Here is a 19,851-nt window from a genome sequence, read left to right on the forward strand (position 1 = left end):
GACTGACTCAGGGAAGTTTTAGGTAAATTAGATGACTTGTCTGCTAGAGAAACTGCGGCTGAGGTAGCTAGGAGAGACCTGGAAGCGAGCTTGAAAGAAAAAGAAAAAGAAATTGAGAGTTTAAATGAGCTCAGCCAGGAAAGGCAAAAGGAGTCAGATGCTGCCGTACTGGAAGCAAAATAGACTAGATCCCACTTGCATGCCAGCCCACCTAGCAGCCCGGAGCGCTCAACCAGCGCGCCGGGAGGAGGTTTCTCCCGGCCAGGGTCTGTGGTCGGATCGGCATGGGGGAGATCGCCGAGTCCTGCGCGAAACGCAAGGGCGAGTCAATTCAGGCATAGACCCCCTGCTCCTGATCACGGCCGTCTCCCTGCCCGCGGAGAAACCGTAAAAATTAACCTCCACTCCCTGAGGCAGTTAGCCAAAGATGTAGAAAGGTTTGACCCGTCAGTGTCAGGGAAGAATGTGGAGACCTACATCGATGAGCTGAGATATACTTTGCAGTTTATGCCCGAAGCGTCCGAACAGGAAAAGGCTATGTAAGTAAGGAAAACTACCAGCCGAGCGGTCCACGAGTGGATGTCTAGACAAGGACCGGAGGTCTGTAATAGCTTTGAGGAGCTGTGTCAGGCAATGATCGGAGAATTTTCGGCTTTTATCGTTCCCATAGCTGCCGTGGCCACAGCGCACCATATTAAGCACGAAAAAGCTGAAGCCCCTCGCGATTATTATCAGAGGCTTAGGCGCACTTATTTTGCAGGGCGGAATGAAGAGGGTTGCGAAGAGAACGTGAATTTCAAAGGTTTATTCATTGCTAATCTGCATCCCTCAGTCAGGAAAATGATTGTGATGCACACTGATGCAAAAGCGATGAAAATGGCTGACATTAGAAGGTTGGCTCAAAAAGCCTGGGGAGCTGAAGTCTCTGCTTCCTCAGAGCGAAAACCTGCTAAAACGGCCGTGTTCGCCACTAAAGCCAGCAGGGTTGACGACTCGCCTCAGCTCGAGGCAGCTGAGGTTCCTGAGCTCGCTAAGCCCCGGCGCAAAATAGGCTGGCAGGACCGCCCTAAGCGTCAGAGCCGCCGTGAGCGCTACGGGGAAGGCAAGGGCTCAGGCAGAGACTATCATAAGACTGGACGAAGGGAGTCGACTGCAGCCCACCTGGCCAGGCTTGAACAAGCCCTGCCTGAGAGATCAGGACAGGGTAAACCTTCCGCACCGAATGCCGGAAGTGTGAATGAGCTTAGGGGGACCACGCCCCTTCTCACTGGAGGAGGCGGGGATCCGTCCCAAGCCCCTCCCTCAGTCTATCTGATTGGGTGGGAGGGTTCCTGCCTGGAAGAAGGCTGTGACTCTGAGTTGGGCGCTGACCCCGCCCCTGAAGTCAAAGAAAAGGCAGGCTTCCAACAATTCTTAGGGAATCTCAGCCAGAAAGGCAAAGCAAGGCGTATTTATATCAAGGTTTCTCTTGAAAACGTCTTAGATAGAGAAGCACTGATTGACACTGGGGCTGAAATTAGTTTGATGTCAGCCGATCTACTCAGCGAGCTCAAACGAGTAGCGAAAGGAAAAGGCATCAGACTTAAGGTAGAACCGTGTAAGATAGATATTTCCAGCTATACCCAGGATCATGCCAGGATCACACACCGAGTGTGGGTGGCACTTAGGTTCGGGCCAATGAACGTGGTGCATCCTGTTTACATCTCTAGGTTAAAAACAGAGCCACTACTCATTGGCCAAGACCTGCTTGACAGGCTGGAGCCTCTGGTGTACTGCCAGCGTGGAAAATTGTGGGCTCAGGTCAAAAACCCTAAGCCTGTTGCACAGCAAAAAGGGGGATTCAGTGGTTATGCTGTGATCACACAGTGCCCACTGAACACTATAGCTGAGTTGGAGGTTCCTCCTGGTTCCTCTGGACGAGAATAAATGTCTCTTCTTGCTTTCCAAAACTACAGGGAAGTCCTGCCCAGGCCAGCACTCCCACGGTCTCCCAACTACAGGAGCAGTGCTCCGAGCAGCTGCTTGACCCGCCAGGTAAAGCACACCCCCTTTTCATCCCTGAAGAAGAGTGGATCTCCCTGTCCGGTAATGAATGGGAGTCCTTTCTGTGCACCCTGGTACCTCAGGGGGTCCAGGACTACCACCCCATGGTGGTGGGAGGGGGTCCAGGTGGCAGAAGTGCAGGTTGATGATGTAATTCTTAGCCTCAGCTCTGAGAAGTCCATAATCAGTGAAGGTCTGTTCGAGGACCTGTCGCGAAGCTGTCAGGTGACCCTGGTGACGCAGTCACAGGTTCTGTGGTGGGCACCCCCACCTCATAGGTCCATTTGGAGCAAAGGAAGCTGTGTAGCTTCCATCTCCATCGGAAAAAGGAAGTTTGCTCACTACTTCCAGGTAGCACCTCAGCTGACCCATTCGGTCTGCATTGGTGCAGACCTATTGGTTCGACTGGGCGCCCAGCTGGACACAGTAAACAGTGTGCTGTGGAAACGGGTGGACCCAGATGCCCACTCTCTAAGCGGTGACCCCGAGAACATTCGGTCAGGTCAGACGATTCCTCAGGCCTGCCAGGTAGTAAACGAATCGGACCTGATCGTTCCTGCGTCAACAGCAGGGTTTCCGGTACGCCTTGTCCTAAAGAAGGGACAGAGAATGGACGCTGAGATGGTTTTCTTCCAACCATCAGCTCAGTTTATCAGACTGAACCTAGCAGTCTGTTGTACCCCCAGACTGGAACGGAATGGCCGAGCCACCTGCCTGTTGGTGCAGAACATAGCAAAACAAGATGTCAAAATCCCTGCTCGCACTGACATGGGACTGGAATTGACAATAGTTTCTATGATTTCGAACTGGCCATCCCAGTACTGGGGCAGCTCCCTGGTCCCTTGGCTTCATAAAAGCGCCACTGTAATAAAGAAATTAAATCCAAAATCAAGAGGGCAGTTGCCTACTGAAATACAAGAAGTCATCAATTTTAACCTAGCAACACATTAAGGGCTGCATCTATACAAGTACGATTCTAGAAATGCTCACCAGATTACGTTTTAAGAAGGAACTGCGCTTCAGGTTCTGCCGAGATCTTAACTCGGATGGCAGGATTCAGAGTCCGGAGTGCGGACTGATTGCGCACGGAGGGTCCATATACTGTGGATCCCTCAGTGATCTTCCGCGTGTTCAAACAGCCAGCGTGTGACTCCCCTGTCCCCGTGACCTCATTGCTCTGCTCTCTCCTCTGTGCAGCCGAGCCCGATTCACGGTAAAGTGAAAAAAAATATGCCCTCAACGTGAGATTTACTCTGGAGCGAGGATAGATGTTACCTTTTTATCATTGAACAGGATGTATGTGATGTGGCGACTAGGTTCAATTTTGTATCCTCTTTAAAAGATTAAGGACTGGGGTGAGCGTGATTTACCACCCTTTCAGCTAAGAACCCGACGTGCGCACCGTTTAAGCTGCATAGACTCGGTCGTTTAACTCTTCTCCATTAGCAGGGTTAAGGTTAAAGAAAAAAAACATTGCTGACTTCTTTTTTTTTGCCAGCTGCTAGCGCTGATTAGCAAGGTTTGTATTTCATGTTTTGCAAGTTGCATCCATTTTAAGAAAAACAAGTCGTGTTAAAGACAGGAAATGAATACTTGCATTTAATTAAGTCTAGCCGTAGGCGGTTATCCACTGGGATTCAGACCTAGGGCCTTCTGTTTACTAGACAGGCGCTTTAACCAACTAAGCCACAGCGCCCCGGGAGTGCTGTCCTTTTGCAGCCACTTGGACACACCACTCAGACACATCTGCATTCGGTGTGTGCTCCGCCTGCTCGCTGAGCAAGTTGCCACCTTTACATACAATAGCAACATCGACACCAAGAGAAAGGATGACAAATGGCTTTTATCTGGAACTTTTCATGTCCAAGGAGCTCAATGTGCTTTCTGTGTACAACAGGGCCACTGAACTCCACGCTGGCCACTGAACCACAGCAGTGGCTTGCTGGCTTGACATCTCCCAAGGAAAATGTTGAAATCGCATGTGGAACAGGAAAATGACCCTCGAGTACGAGGGAAAAAAAAGAAAAAGATCATCTGGAGCGCGCCAACCCAGTTGGGACAGCCCAGTTTTGTTAACGAGGTGGCCGAGTGGTTAAGGCAATGGATTGCTAATCCATTGTGCTTTGCATGCATGGGTTCAAATCCCATCCTCGTTGGTTTCCATGTCTGTTTCCATTCTGTTTTTGATCCCTATTGCTCAATGCACAGTGAAAGCATTGCATACATGTGTCTGACAATGAGAAATGGGCCCCTGAGACAGTCATTTGCCTGTTTCAAAAATGATCGTATTTTACTAGAGATTCTGTTTGGGATTCAGATGTGCATTCGGACAGCAATCCCTTTCAAGAAATGATACGTTCTGGATGAGGTCAAAGGTGCATCATTTGGACACTTTGTGGGCTTGAAATACAAAGAAAATCATGTTCTATGGTACAAGATAAATACAAAACTTAAGCTTTTATTATAATTAGATTTGTTTATAAAGCATAAGCAATCATTTATTACATTAATATATGTAAAAATAACATTTTAGCATCATACGTTTAGTATATTTAGTCCCTAATGCTGAAAGAAATGATCATAGAACATGACTTCTAACCTTACCTGCTGTGTTTTTGATCCCTATTGCTCAATGCACAGTGAAAGCATTGCATACATGTGTCTGACAATGAGAAATGGGCCCCTGAGACAGTCATTTGCCTGTTTCACAAATGATCGTATTTTACTAGAGATTCAGTTTGGGATTCAGATGTGCATTCGGACAGCAATCCCTTTCAAGAAATGATACGTTCTGGATGAGGTCAAAGGTGCTGGAACACTGTATTTAGGATGTGTTTGCAGTTATTCTGTGTTTCTAGCTTCAACCCAGTGATATATATATATATGCTCACTGATTTTTTGGTACATGCCCAGGGCAATAATCATTATGAGGATTTATTTCCATATGTGCTAGAGGTAGTGTTGTGAAATTCTTCAACACACTGGATCGCAGGTTTAAACCTGCACTCTTACTCCTTAAATACCAACAAATGCAGATATGTAGCAATCATATTGTAGCGGACACTCATTTGCCTGTTTCACAAATGATCATATTTTACTAGAGATTCTGTTTGGGATACGGATGTGCATTCTGACAACAATCTCTTTCAAAAAATGATTTTACCTTATCGCAGCTTTGCCCCTCTTGCCTCTTTGGAAAATATCTCCATCTTGTGGTCGTTGTTGGTAATGTTTAGACAATATCTCCATCTTGTGGTCGTTGTTGGTAATGTCTAGACAATATCTCCATCATGTGGTCGTTTTTGGTAATGTCTTCTTATGCCCTTTTTTATTTCAATTCTTTATTAGTTGATTCTAGAATCTCTACAATAGAGCTGAAAATATCAGTTTTGTAGCAGACAATATGACATTAGTTATAGTCCAATTAAGACTTTATTACCCTGTTTGTAACATAACAAATTAAAATTGATTAAAACTAAATTTGGAACACCAGGGAACATAAAAAATGATTTTTAGGAAAACCATGAGGTTCTCTGTGTCCGATGCCTGCAAGGGGAGAAAGCTAGAATCCTTTGCTTTTTCAAAATTTGAAAATAAACATCATATAACAACAGCTTTCATTCCTAGGAGTGAAAAATAACCATTTTTGAAGACATATTAGTTTCTAAAACACTACAATAAAGTTAAAAACATCCGTTTTATATTACTTTTAGTATTTTTAGTGAAATTAGTCATTTATTGCACTATTTTTAATATAATCTCTAATTAAAAGTGAATAGAATTAAGTTTGGAGCAACAAGGAACACAAAAAAAAAAGATTTTAAGGAAAAAAATGATGTCTTCTGTGCCAGGTGCCTGCAAGGGGAGAAAGCTAGAATCCTACCCAGGCTCCTGGAGCTCTGTCCTGGCTAAAGGAGGGTGAATCCATCCCCTTCAAAGCTCCATGAAAAAATGATCATTTAAAATTTGAAAAAAAAAACATCATATAACAACAGTTTTCATTCATAGGAGTGAAAAACAACCATTTTTGAAGACATATTAGTTTCTAAAACACTACAATAAAGTTGAAAACATCCGTTTTATATTACATTAATTTTTGTGAAATTAGTCATTTATTGCACTATTTTTAATAAAATCTCTAATTAAAAGTGATTAAAATTAAGTTTGGAACAACAAGGAACACAAAAAAAAAAGATTTTAAGGAAAAAAATATTGTCTTCTGTGCCAGGTGCCTGCAAGGGGAGAAAGCTAGAATCCTACCCAGGCTCCTGGAGCTCTGTCCTGGCTAAAGGAGGGTGAATCCATCCCATTCAAAGCTCCATGAAAAAATGATATTTTTAAATTTGAAAAAAAAAACATTATAGAACAACATCTCTTGGTCCACAGAGTGCAAAAATCCAACTTTGAAGAAAATCCATTGACTGATCCCCGAATCCTGAAGTTTCTTCGCATGATATCGGGCTTGCAACCACTTTCTGGAAAATTTTCAGCTCCATTGTAGAGATACTAGAATCAACTAATAGAGAATTAAAATAAAAAAGGGCATAAGAAGACATTACCAACAACGACCACAAGATGGAGATGTTGTCTAGACATTACCAACAACGACCACAAGATGGAGATATTGTCTAGACATTACCAACAACGACCACAAGATGGAGATATTTTCCAAAGAGGCAAGAAGGGCAAAGCTGCGATAAGGTAAAATCATTTTTTGAAAGAGATTGTTGTCAGAATGCACATCCGTATCCCAAACAGAATCTCTAGTAAAATATGATCATTTGTGAAACAGGCAAATGAGTGTCCGCTACAATATGATTGCTACATATCTGCATTTGTTGGTATTTAAGGAGTAAGAGTGCAGGGGGTTTAAACCTGCGATCCAGTGTGTTGAAGAATTTCACAACACTACCTCTAGCACATATGGAAATAAATCCTCATAATGATTATTGCCCTGGGCATGTACCAAAAAATCAGTGAGCATATACATATATCGCTGTGTTGAAGCTAGAGACACAGAATAAGTGCAAGCACATCCTAAATACAGTGTTCCTGCACCTTGACCTCATCCAGAATGTATCGTTTTTTGAAAGCGATTGCTGTCAGAATGCACAACTGAATCCCAAACAGAATCTCTAGTCAAATATGATCATTTGTGAAACAGGCAAATGAGTCTCTCAGGTGCCCATTGCTCATTTTCAGACACATTTATGCAATACTTTCACCATGCGTTGAGCAATAGGGATTAAAGATACCAGAGGTAAGGTTTAAAAGTGATTCTGAGGTGCAACACATCAGCGAAACAGCTAGGCATCTGAAATGCGGGGTTTGAGAGCCCTTCAGGGAACACCGTACCCTAAAGGTACCAGAAGTCCACTAGTATAAGCATTAAGTCACTGTCAGCCCTGTTGCAATGTAATTGCTACATATCTTCATTTCTTTGGTTTTTAAGGAGTAAGAGTGCAGGGGGTCTAAATCTGCGATCCAGTGTGTTGAAGTATTTCACAACACTACCTGTAGCCCGTCTGGAAATAAATCCTCATTCTGATTATTGACCTGGGCATGTACCAATAAATCACTGAGTATATATATATATCACTGTGTTGAAGCTAGAGACCTGTATGTAATAATATGATGCTAAAATGTTATTTTCACATGTAAGAAAACCGGCTCAGGGACGCCAAATATGTAATGTTGCCATAGCAAAATTAAATGTAGGGGGTCTCTGAAGGCACCAGTTCTGTAGGGTTTGGGCATTTACTGAGACAATTATTAATTGTAGCAGTAAATCACAAAGTTGATTCTTTTGATAGCTTTAGAATCCAACCATGTGACATAACTCAAACAACGCGCACACACAGGTACTAATACACGAGGATACATTTATTAATACATAAAATATGCATGTAAACCTAACAGATCTTATCAAGAGGGTTATCAGAATACAAAAGATATATATTCAGTCAGTTACGAAGTGTTACACATATCAAGAGGACATACGTTCAGTATATCATTCATTAAGACCGTTTCGTTAATGAACTTGGTTATAACTTCTACATTAGATACTCAAACAAGTACATAACTCTTAGGAATTAAATTGATATCAACTGGTTGGGATAACAATTGAATTCTCGAGCTGTAATGCATTGAAGTTGAATACTCATCCAATCTTTGGGGATTCAGATCTTCCTGCGGGCACAAAGAAACAGTTGCAGGCTGTTGCTGTCCAATCCGCGCTCTCTGGCTCCGTGCCAGGCTGTGCTGTGCGGCTTGCGACGCTGCACTGCTGATGCTCACTGTTGGCTTTAACTAGCAAAGTTTGTGCACAGGAGAAAAGATGACTGTTGGTCCCAGCAAGTCAGGAAGAGGACCGGTTCGTTTCTGATGAAGAGCTAGTTCTGAATAGTGATTCAGCTGTCCACAGTTCCGACCTGTTCACGAGGCCTGCTGCTGGTGCTAACCTCGGGTGGATCCTCTGGTTATTCTCTGGCAACCTCCGCTCTAGACTCTTAGAACAAAGGAAAGTTCTGGCACTCGGACACACTGGCCGTTCCGTGGTTGTCCGGGCTGAGTCTCAGGATGGTCAGGAGGCGCGCTGCGAGAATGTCCTGCCCTTGGGAGCCTTCTGCTCCTGGGCCGTCCTGCCCTGGAATTCTCCTTTGAATTCCCTTTAGAATTGTCCACAGAATCCTCTGAATCCTCCCTTCTGAATCTTACTGAATCTCACAGGCTCTCTGTGTTGCCTGTTTTTACCTGGAGGAACTTCAGCTCATTGATTGGCTGAAAGTTCCATGGGCATCAGAGTCCCACGTGGGTTACTCGGCCCTACCAGTCCCTGATTGATTGATCAAGGTGAGATATGAGTCACTTAGTCCTGACACTTAGTAATGCAGTCCAGATGTCCAACTGGCACTCCCTAGACAGATAGGCGCCAATGGATGACCATTGATCATGATAGAAAGGCTTAGCTAAGTGCATCCCCCTTTGGGAGCTGTCCTAGGACCTTAAATCACCCTGCATGAATAGTCTCTCTGTGGCTGCACCACAGAGATGAACAGAGAAATGGGGCCTCATTTGGAAAGGCTCAGAACACTTAATTCTGCCTTATTAATAAGCCTCGCCGCTACACACATATATTAATGTAATAAATGATTGCTTATGCTTTATAAATAAATCTAATTAAAATAAAAGCTTAAGTTTTGTATTTATCTTGTACCATAGAACATGATTTTCTTTGTATTTCAAGCCCACAAAGTGTCCAAATGTTCTATGATCATTTCTTTCATCATTAGGGACTAAATATACCAAACGTATGATGCTAAAATCCTGAAAAAAGGATAGGCTCCATTTCGTCAGTAGATTGGAGTCCAAAACTGATTTGGGTCAATATACATTACCTTTGAAGATAAGGTACAGTCTACTGTAGGGAACCATCAACTTAGAAAGCATTGGCCTTCCCTGGGGGTCAGGTAGGTGCAAAAGATAAACCTTTATCCTATCTTTATCTTAAGATAAGTGTCCAAGCAGTATTTTTCCAAGTTTCACCAAGCTCATCATGTTGCCATAGTAGACAAAGTTCTATAAAATGTTAAATAACTTTAGAAAAAAGCATCTTGGTCTTTCAGTACTGTACAAGGTGAATTAAACTGTCCCTGGTAATAAAAAGTAATTAGAAGCATCCCAGAAACTTTATCTCTAGAAACATTAGCTGTTTTATATCATGTAATTTAGTGTGATGTTGTCAGAATTCAAGGACATTATCACACACAGAAATTGGTTCAGTTAAATCTAAAAAATACAGCTAAACATGGGTTTAAATGTAAAATAGAAGTCTTACCTCTTGTCAAAAGATTTAATTCAAGAAGCGATGTAATAAATGATTGCTTATGCTTTATAAACAAATCTAATTAAAATAAAAGCTTAAGTTTTGTATTTATCTTGTACCATATAACATGGTTTTCTTTGTATTTCAATCCCACAAAGTGTCCAAATGACGCACTACATGATATAAGGAAGATTATCACATGCATATCGGTATTATCTTTCTTACGAAAATGCATTCCTTTCATTACCTTTTACTTTTTAAAATGAACTCAAATTGTGTATAATGTAATAATTTAAGTAGAATAGATTCTAACAATATAATGATCCAGTGTGTTGCACTACTTCACTGCTTCACTGCTCTATACCGTCTGGAAATAAATCCTCAGACTGCTCACTGCCCTGGGCTTGTACCAATAAATTACAGGAGCACGTCTATATATCACTGCGTTGAAGCAGAAGACACACAATCACTGCAAACACATCCTAAATACAGTGTTCCAACACCTTTGACCTCATCCAGAACGTATCATTTATTGAAAGGGATTGCTGTCAGAATGCACATCTGAATCCCAAACAGAATCTCTTGTAAAATACGATCATTTGTGAAACAGGCAAATGACTGTCTCAGGGGCCCATTCCTCATTGTCAGACATATGTATGCAATGCTTTCACCGTGCATTGAGCAATAGGGATTAAAAACACCGCAGGTAAGGTTAGATGTCATGTTCTATGATCATTTCTTTCAGCATTAGGAACTAAATATACTAAATGTATGATACTAAAATGTTATTTTCACATATATTAATGTAATAAATGATTGCTTATGCTTTATAAATAAATCTAATTAAAATAAAAGCTTAAGTTTTGTATTTATCTTGTACCATAGAACAAGATTTTCTTTGTATTTCAAGCCCACAAAGTGTCCTTTGATCTCTATTCTGTGGTAATCCACAATGACCCCGTTCTTCAGGTGATTCATCATGTCCTCCCTCGTCTGTTGAGAGGCCATCCCGATCTCTTCTGCCGTGGCATGCTTCATACACGCTCTCTTGAAGTGAGCAGGAAGCTGATCAAAAGTATTCAGGCACATCTTGCACACCAGGGGAATCCTCGCGGGTTTCCTTTGAAAATAAATAATACCATCTGTGTATAGAAACAAGCTAAGACTGATTTCTTAAATTATCCTTAAAATTCTCTCTCATAGTTTGAGCATAATGATTTTATTGCATTTATATAAGAATTGCTCATTGCTCCAAAATAAATAATGGTTTCATAAAAAAGTGAACACTTACTTGGTCTCAGTCACAGACTTTCCAATAGAAGCCATTGTGGAGTTCAGCAACTGCAGGTCCTAGAAGTGGGGAAGGAATTTTAAAAGAGAAATTGAATTACAATACAGAAGGAATGGCTGAGGGTTCACTGAAATATATAAATATACAAATTCCAAAGACTGAGTCCATATAGAAACAACTACTTTTCATTTTCAGTATAAGAAAAAAAAAACATTATCTTCCAAAGCATCATAAAATTGTCCCTTCTTCCAGACTCTACTTCTCTCTTGTAGTAGTACAGCAGACCTTTCCAGGTGAGCAGATCACAGAGTCCGAAATAAGCTTCCTCCATCAAACAAAGTACCTGAACATGACTCTGTCTTCATAAAAGCGCCCCTGTAATAAAGAGATTAAATCCAAAATCAAGAGGGCAGTTGCCTACTGAAATACAAGAAGTCATCAATTTTAACCTAGCAACACATTAAAGGCTGCATCTATACAAGTGCGATTCTAGAAATGCTCACCAGATTACGTTTTAAGAAGGAACTGCGCCTCAGGTTCCGCTGAGATCTTAACTCGGATGGCAGGATTCAGAGTCCGGAGTGCGGACTGATGGCGAACGGAGGGTCCACATACTGTGGATCCCTCAGTGATCTTCCGCGTATTCAAACCGCCAGCGTGTGACTCCCCTGTCCCTGTGACCTCATTGGTCTGCTCTCTCCTCTGTGCAGCCGAGCCCGACTCACGGTAAAGTGAAAAAAAAGATGCCCTCAACGTGAGATTTACTCTGGAGCGAGGATAGATGTTACCTTTTTATCATTGAACAGGATGTATGTGATGTGGCGACTAGGTTCAATTTTGTATCCTCTTTAAAAGATTAAGGACTGGGGTGAGTGTGATTTACCACCCTTTCAGCTAAGAACCCGACTTGCGCATCGTTTAAGCTGCATAGACTTGGTCGTTTAACTCTTCTCCATTAGCAGGGTTAAGGTTAAAGAAAAAAACATTGCTGACTTCTTTTTTTTTTGCCAGCCGCTAGCGCTGATTAGCAAGGCTTGTATTTCATGTTTTGCAAGTTGCATCCATTTTAAGAAAAACAAGTCGCGTTAAAGACAGGAAATGAATACTTGCATTTAATTAAGTCTAGCCGTAGGCGGTTGTCTGTAAGGACCAGTTCTGTTCGAGAAGACACAACAAAGAAGGCACTGCTGGGATTCGAACCCAGGATCTTCTGTTTACTAGGCAGGCGCTTTAACCAACTAAGCCACAGCGCCCCAGGAGTGCTGTCCTTTTGCAGCCACTTGGACACACCACTCAGACACATCTGCATTCGGTGTGTGCTCCGCCTGCTTGCTGAGCAAGTTGCCACCTTTACATACAATAGCAACATCGACACCAAGAGAAAGGATGACAAATGGCTCTTATCTGGAACTTTTCATGTCCAAGGAGCTCAATGTGCTTTCTGTGTACAACAGGGCCACTGAACTCCACACTGGCCACTGAACCACAGCAGTGGCTTGCTGGCTTGACATCTCCCAAGGAAAATGTTGAAATCACATGTGGAACAGGAAAATGACCCTCGAGTACGAGGGAAAAAAAAGAAAAAGATCATCTGGAGCGCGCCAACCCATGTCCGGACAGCCCAGTTTCGTCGACAAGGTGGCTGAGTGGTTAAGGTGATGGACTGCTAATACATTGTGCTCTGCAGTCATGGGTTCAAATCTCATTCTCGTCGCTCTCCATGTCCGACACATGTGCCTGTTTGACGTCGGCCCTCCTGTTGCTTGCTCCGGTGCTAGAGCCGTACATTTTCTAGCGGTGGCTGAACATGGTATAGTAGGCCAACGTCGGTATCGAGCAGTGACAGTAACAGTACTTACTGCGCCCCATAAGAAATCGTTTGTCCCTGTTCAAAAGAGATTGTGCGATGTCCTGCGGCGTTCGTAAAGCAAACCTTTGACAGTTTGAAAAGAGGAATTTATTCTGCTTCCTGTGCGTGCAGTAGTTACAAAGTTGAACGTCTTTACACGATCTGCTGCAGTTTTCAGTGGGCGGGCTTTGTCAGATGGCTTGAAAAAACACACTGTGTTTCGGCTGAACTCCACACTCATGAGCAGTGTCCTGCATGTTTTCTGTGTATAGCTGTCTTTTAACGCATACAGAATTCATTTGAAATCATTGATTTCTCCAATTAACAAGGGTCCCTTTTTGAACCTGCGAGAAGCATTCTTTCAATGTAACAGATTTACTCCGGGGAAAGCCAGCATGACATTGAGAGTAGCTCAAGCTTTCAGCACCCATATCGGACTGCGTGTATGCAGACACCACTCAGAATCCCCTGTAAGATTCTCCCTCAATTCCGTTTTTCAGTGCTTTAGCTCTTTCAAAAGGCTTCGCTTTGCTAGTCACAATCCAAGGCTCATGATAGCATTTGAAAACATTCACCACTGCGTTAGCCGGGAATCGAACCCGGGTCAACTGCTTGGAAGGCAGCTATGCTCACCACTATACCACCAACGCATGCCCACAGGAAGTCTGCAGGACACCACCAGAGAATGCTTTTTTTAAAAAATTTTTTATTAAACATAGAATTTACAAATACAAATACAACAAGAGGATCAGAGTCATGTACAAGAGAAAAAAAACGCAGCAGAAAAAAGCATTTAACTACCAGAGGTAATTAAGTAATTATGTGATCAAATTGTATATTTTACACGTATCATATTTTCCTTGCTTTAATATTTCTCAATTATTTATAAACTTTAGTTTCAACATGCATGCGTTTCCTGTAAAAAATAAAACTCAGCACACAGTTTTTCTTTTAACAACATTTCGAGTACCTCTGGCATTCATGAAAAAGACATACACAAAAGCAAATAACTAACTCTAAGACTGTCTAAACTATTGAGTTTTTCAAAGAACCAGAACTATAACAGTCCTTAACACTTAACTACACCATTCCAAACTAACACTAAAGAAACACTAGTATATACTGGTATAACAAATAAAACCAAACATAATCATTAACTGAGCAGTCACTGGGAGCAAATCTCCTTCCCGTCCACAAAGGCCCTCGCTCCCACAAAGTAGGCTCTCCTCCCCTCTCTTCTGGCAGCTTCAACCTGGGGCCACAGCTGGTTCCTGGTACTCCTGTCCGCGGCAGACAGGTCCTCTGCAAACCTCAGTTTGTTCCCATTCAAATACTCATTCCCCCTCGCCGCTCGCCACAGCATGTCCCTCGCCGTCCTCTTGGTGAACTGTATTATAATCGATCTGGGGAGCACTTGCCCAGACATGTTCGCTCTCCCGAGCTTGTGAACAAAGTCAATGGCCGATATTACGTCCTCCTGGTCCGGCAGGGTCCTTTTACAGATACCCTTCACTGTTGCAACAAGGTCCTTATCACGTTCCTCTTTAACTCCAAATAATTTTAAATTCCATCATCGACGGTATCTATCTACATCGTTCACTTTCAATTCAAGTTCTTTAATATGCTTTTCTTGTTTGGTATTTACTTGTTTAAGAACTTTTACTTCACTCTTTAAGTCTTCAACCTCTTTAAACACACAGTCCATGGACTTTTTAAGACTTTCGATTGCGACTGTATTAGATCAAGTCATTTCCTTCAGCTCACCCATGCTCTGTGCCATCATGTTGAAGATGTTGGTCTGGAGCTCCTCCAGCGTCAGGTCGCCCCTTCCTCTCTTGGCTGCCGGGGTTTTCACAGGTGTGCTGGGCAGGGACTCCGGCTCTTCCTCTGGCAGCTGAGTCTCACTTGGGCTGCGAGCGCTCGCGTACGAGCGCATCTCCAGCACTCTTTCCACGTCCCCTCCAGCTGCTTCACTTTTCCCTTTAGTTGCCATCAATTTTCTTGTAGTGCTATACATATACGAGTGAGGTATCTTAGAGTTCTCCTTCGAAGACCCAGCACTCTCTTTTCTTTTCCCAGTGTTACTCATATCGAAATTCTTAAACCTAAAAAAAATCGTTTTTTTTTCTTTCAATTATAACTGAAGTTTAAACAAGTAGTGTTAAGTCCTTATTTTTCTGTAGTCAAAAAAAGCAAAAATTAACATTCAGGTCATGAAAAACTCAAAAAAAATCCTCAACCACTAAACTTTACCTCCCACCTGAGCGCCATCTTGAACGCCCCTACCACCAGAGAATGCTCAAGATTTCGGAAGCTGTCTCCGGGACGTGCTGATTCCACACATCCTGAATAAATCATGATATTGTTAGTTGCTGTAGCTAGACGTTCAAATGAGTTTCATGGCCAGATGGACTGTTTCCTCCAGCGGTATAGTATTGCAGTGAGACAGCACGATGCCTGCAAGACTATGTCACGCTAAACGCCACAGATTGTGTTTGTCCGTTCGTGTCAGTCATCCTGCAGCCACGGGAAGTGGGACACAAACATGCCGCAATGCTTTCAAGACGTTAGGATTTGTTTGTGCAACATCCGAGAAGAGTACTTGTGGCTTGCATGTGAACTGTACGTGCCCACCCCCTTTCCTCTGTAGTGCATGAGTTCCTCCCGGCATGCCCTTCGTCATTGTTCTGTCATCTTGTATTTAAAGGGTTGTATTTCTGCTGCTGAAAAGAATCAACGGGTTTCTTTGTTCCCAACGGAGCCCTTGTCTGTCATGAAATTCTTCAAAACCTCAAGCTAGAAGAAGACGACAAATATGAAGCGTTACAGCAACGACATGCCATGAGACGATTGATAACGATTTCCATAGGATCCCCGCGGTTGCCTGGCAACCGTCAGCTTTGCGCAGTGGCAGTATCGTAGCCTGTGAGGTTTAGCCGAGGCGGGATTATTGCTAGTTGAAAACTTTTCCCAATACCCCGCTTCCGCCGGTTTGCAATACAATCAGCGAAAGCTATTTTTGACAGTCTCGTTAGAGACTGAGCAAGGTGTTTAAAGACAGATTTGGTCATGGTGACATCATGGTAGAAAGAAGCGAGCTTGTTCCCAGTGGGCATTGATTCGTCGAATATACGTATATTTACGGCGAAATTACGGCTATACGTATATATACGTCGCCTCGACGTATAATCAACGTCGAATTGCAACCGTAAAATTGACGACATTAACAAACGCATATATAACGTCGAAAACACATCTAACACAGTGCCTGAGGCTTTTTACTGTATGTATCGTGTGTGCCGCAACTAGGAGTATACGGCACTCTGCACAGTGTACGAAGTAAATTATTTTCGCAGCAATTAATTTACATGTGTATAATAAATATAGTAAATATAATAAATTAATTACTGCGAAAATAATTTACTTCGTACACTGTGCAGAGTGCCGTATACTCCTAGTTGAGGCACACGATACATACAGTAAAAAGCCTCAGGCACTGTGTTAGATGTGTTTTCGACGTTATATATGCGTTTATTCATGTCGTCGATTTTACGGTTGCAATTCGACGTTGATTATACGTCGAGGCGACGTATATATACGTATAGCCGTAATTTCGCCGTAAATATACGTATATTCGACGAATCAATGCCCACAGCTTGGCATACAAGGGTTTTGCTGAGGGGGTCTTGACACCTGCCTGAAAAAAAACAGTAAAATGTTTGAGTGCCTATAGAGTTTCTATTTTTATTTTCTTGACAAAAGTTGATACCATTTCCTGGACACCCCGTCCCCCATCAGTGTGCGGTGCCCGAGGAAAAATCTGTAGGGGGGCGTCTGAAATTCTGAGGGGGGAGTGATATTTCGGTTGAAACGGAGCTGTACGGTGCAGCTACCCAAATGAAATCTCGCAGCTATGCCATTGATTAGTGCTTCATGATAGAAGATAACGACTAGCAATCTGGTATTTGCGATGAAGTTCAGTTTCACATTTTTCGTCACTCTCACGGTTTGTATTGCCTGGAGCGAAAAGTACCATAAGCGTTCATTTTTGCAGCTACATGGACGTTCTGAATCGTTAAGAAAAAAATGTTGTAAAACCAACAGAAAGCACAGACTGCTATAACTAGTCCTAGTTATATAACGATTTTAAGTATAATGATAAACTACTGCAAGGAATCGGTCCACCTGAGCAAACAGGATCGTAATGTTGACACTCAATAATATGTGCAGTTCCTGGACGGATAGCCCTCCTGCCCATCAAACAGACTGAGTGACTGTTCGTGTCATTTAGTGTTGTCTGACCATTGACAAAGTACAACTATTTTTTTAGGGCGCAAATTAAGTTAAGTAAAACTTTTTGCCCAAAACTGAAGGGGCGACATTCCCCCCTCCCCCCGTGATGCCAGGCCTGTCCCCATCCTATTCCATAATGTCATTATATATAATACCATACAACAGTGACCGATCCTTACTAACTGCATGCGTTAAAATTGCACATCAGCTCATAGCAGGGGGCACATAGCCGCGATGTATTATCAATGTTAAATTTCAACCATAATATCGACAACATTAATAAACGCATACGTTGAGAAAATATCGAACCCAGCATATTTTCCGGTTATATACCACAATGCATTGCTAGTATTCGTTGGTCACCATTTTGGACACGTTTTTCAAACGTAGAAGTATATCCGCAAATATCTCAGCAATCCTCTTTTGACGAGTAAGTATGAACAATAATAATACTATCTGAATACATACAGATCTTTCTTAATATTATTTTGATTAAAATAGTATGTGAATAAGCAAAAAAATGGCACATAAAATAGTGTGAATGGGGAAGATGACACAAAATCGTTTTGCCATTTCTCTTATTCTTATTCTATGTTGTACTTTCAAACTTTGGGTACTCTTTAATTAGGACAGACTTTATTGCTCAACTGCTATGATGCAAGCCAAATTTTATACATTTATTTCAGCTTTGAGCTTTCAGCTTTGACCAACCTTGAACTCACCGGCCGTGGTTAACGCGTGTAAAAGCTTTTACAAGCGTGTAAAGAGCTTTTACAAGAACCATGAAACTGCGTGAGAAAGCCCTGTTGTAACAGAAGGAATAAGGTTCTTGATCCCGAGATGAAGTAAAACAGATGAGTTTATTGCATGCAAGGAACAATAAAGCCAAAGTCTTGTTTCCCGCAAGAAACAACAAAACCGAAGTATTGTTCGATGTGCCGGTACAAACTTTTAGGTTATATAGTCCTTGCTTGCTGCTTCAGACGTCATTCGATGTTATTGTAAGGGGGGGGGGGGGGGGTCATGGTATTTGGCCAGTTAAGAGGCCCTTGCTAAATGGTCAGTTTAAGATTATACCCCCAGGGGGTTCCTTGCTCGCATCTGGAATCCTTATCAGTTAACCCCCTTTCCTGCCATAAACCCCTGTTGCTTAGAAGTCTAATATTCAGGCAGAACTGACTTAAGTTATTAACCCTTTTAACATCTTGTCTCTTACTTCATTCCCCCCTTATAAAATATGGCATACATCAGGACTGTCTATTTTTACAAATACAATGTCAGGGCAGATCTTTCCTTTTTAGATGTACAGGCATGCATTACCATGACATTGTGCGTTCCACGGTTACAACAAGGTGTTATTGATGTTTTTGTACAAGTGATAGTTACAATTTTACACATAAAACAATCCTAATCCTACAAATACATAAAGTCCTACCCCAGGACCCAAACGCAGACCTCAGCCATGTGGAGATCTATCGTCAGGATCTTGGAACAGCAATATTGACCCAACTCCGATTATAATTTTTTGGCTGAATAGATATGCCAACATCTGGAATGTATTGATACCATATCCCCAGTAATGCTCCTCAGGCCTAACAAGCACACTGTTGGTCTTAGGAACCATCAGACACAGAAACGGTAACAACATCCTTCTTTCTGTTCACTCAGTCTCTGGTGCCGTGGGTCGGTGAAAGTGCGATGCGCGGATCCAGCGATCTCATCCTGTCACTCAGATGGCACAATCAGTAGTTAGTGGCACTTGATATGGTCCCTCCCAGCAGGATTGCAACGTCTGGCAGGGTATCTCTTCTTCACCTACACCCACTCGCCAGGTATCCGGTCGTGTCTCCCCTCTGCTGGAGGTCCCCAAGCGTCCGGCACCTGTTCACAAGCCCTGTGCACCGCTTCAGTTAACAAACCTACAATACTTTAATAGAGAGTTAGTTAATTCATCAGTGCGTTAGCCAAACTTGGCCTCCAGGGAGTTTCTTTGGCTGCCCGTGATGATCTCAAATGGGCTCAGTCTCACAGTTCCATTTGCTCCAGCCCGCAAACCGCACAGGACTGCAGGTAGAGCATCTACCCACGGTGTCCCTTCAGTTGATATTTCCTTAGTTGGTCTTTCAGACTGTGGGTGATGGGGGCAATGTGACTTCCAACTTACCCCTAGTGAGGCAATTACAGCCTGGCACACCTTCCCAGTGTAGTCTGCCCCTAGATCAGTATCCAAGGGGCAGGGCAGTCCGTACCACGGGATCATCTTTATCATACACTTGGGTATGTGCCAGCCCACATCACATCATCATACAACCCCACATTCTTTACACATTTGTTCTAACCACTATTAAACATCTATTAAAGGCCTCAACCTGAATTCTCCCTTTTCCCCAGTAGAGGTTTCACAGGGGTCTCAGACTCCCGCCCTCCCAGTGCCGCTCGTCTGGCATCTGCATCTGCATGGTTGTTACCTTGAGTTACTGGAATTCTTTATTTATTGTGTTATTGACACCTTACTCAAGCTGCTTCTGTCGGCAGCTGTAAAACTACAAA

General features: G+C 42.7%; 4 non-coding genes across 4 annotated transcripts; 2 read left to right on the forward strand and 2 right to left on the reverse strand.

Annotated features, from left to right (window-relative positions):
* Positions 1–4,117: 4,117 nt before the first annotated feature.
* On the forward strand, positions 4,118–4,199 carry trnas-gcu (transfer RNA serine (anticodon GCU)). Its single transcript has one exon. It is a non-coding gene; the product is annotated as a tRNA-Ser (tRNA).
* Positions 4,200–12,338: 8,139 nt separating this feature from the next.
* On the reverse strand, positions 12,339–12,412 carry trnat-agu (transfer RNA threonine (anticodon AGU)). The gene has a single exon. It is a non-coding gene; the product is annotated as a tRNA-Thr (tRNA).
* Positions 12,413–13,586: 1,174 nt separating this feature from the next.
* trnag-ucc (transfer RNA glycine (anticodon UCC)) lies at positions 13,587–13,658 on the reverse strand. Its single transcript has one exon. It is a non-coding gene; the product is annotated as a tRNA-Gly (tRNA).
* Positions 13,659–15,904: 2,246 nt separating this feature from the next.
* On the forward strand, positions 15,905–16,046 carry LOC148630983 (U4 spliceosomal RNA). Its single transcript, XR_015934918.1, has one exon. It is a non-coding gene; the product is annotated as a U4 spliceosomal RNA (small nuclear RNA).
* The last annotated feature ends 3,805 nt before the right edge of the window (positions 16,047–19,851 follow it).

Source organism: Lepisosteus platostomus, unplaced genomic scaffold (assembly GCF_059453375.1).
Source record: "Lepisosteus platostomus isolate fLepPlt1 unplaced genomic scaffold, fLepPlt1.hap1 Scaffold_84_H1, whole genome shotgun sequence".
Taxonomy (NCBI): Eukaryota; Metazoa; Chordata; class Actinopteri; order Semionotiformes; family Lepisosteidae; genus Lepisosteus; species Lepisosteus platostomus.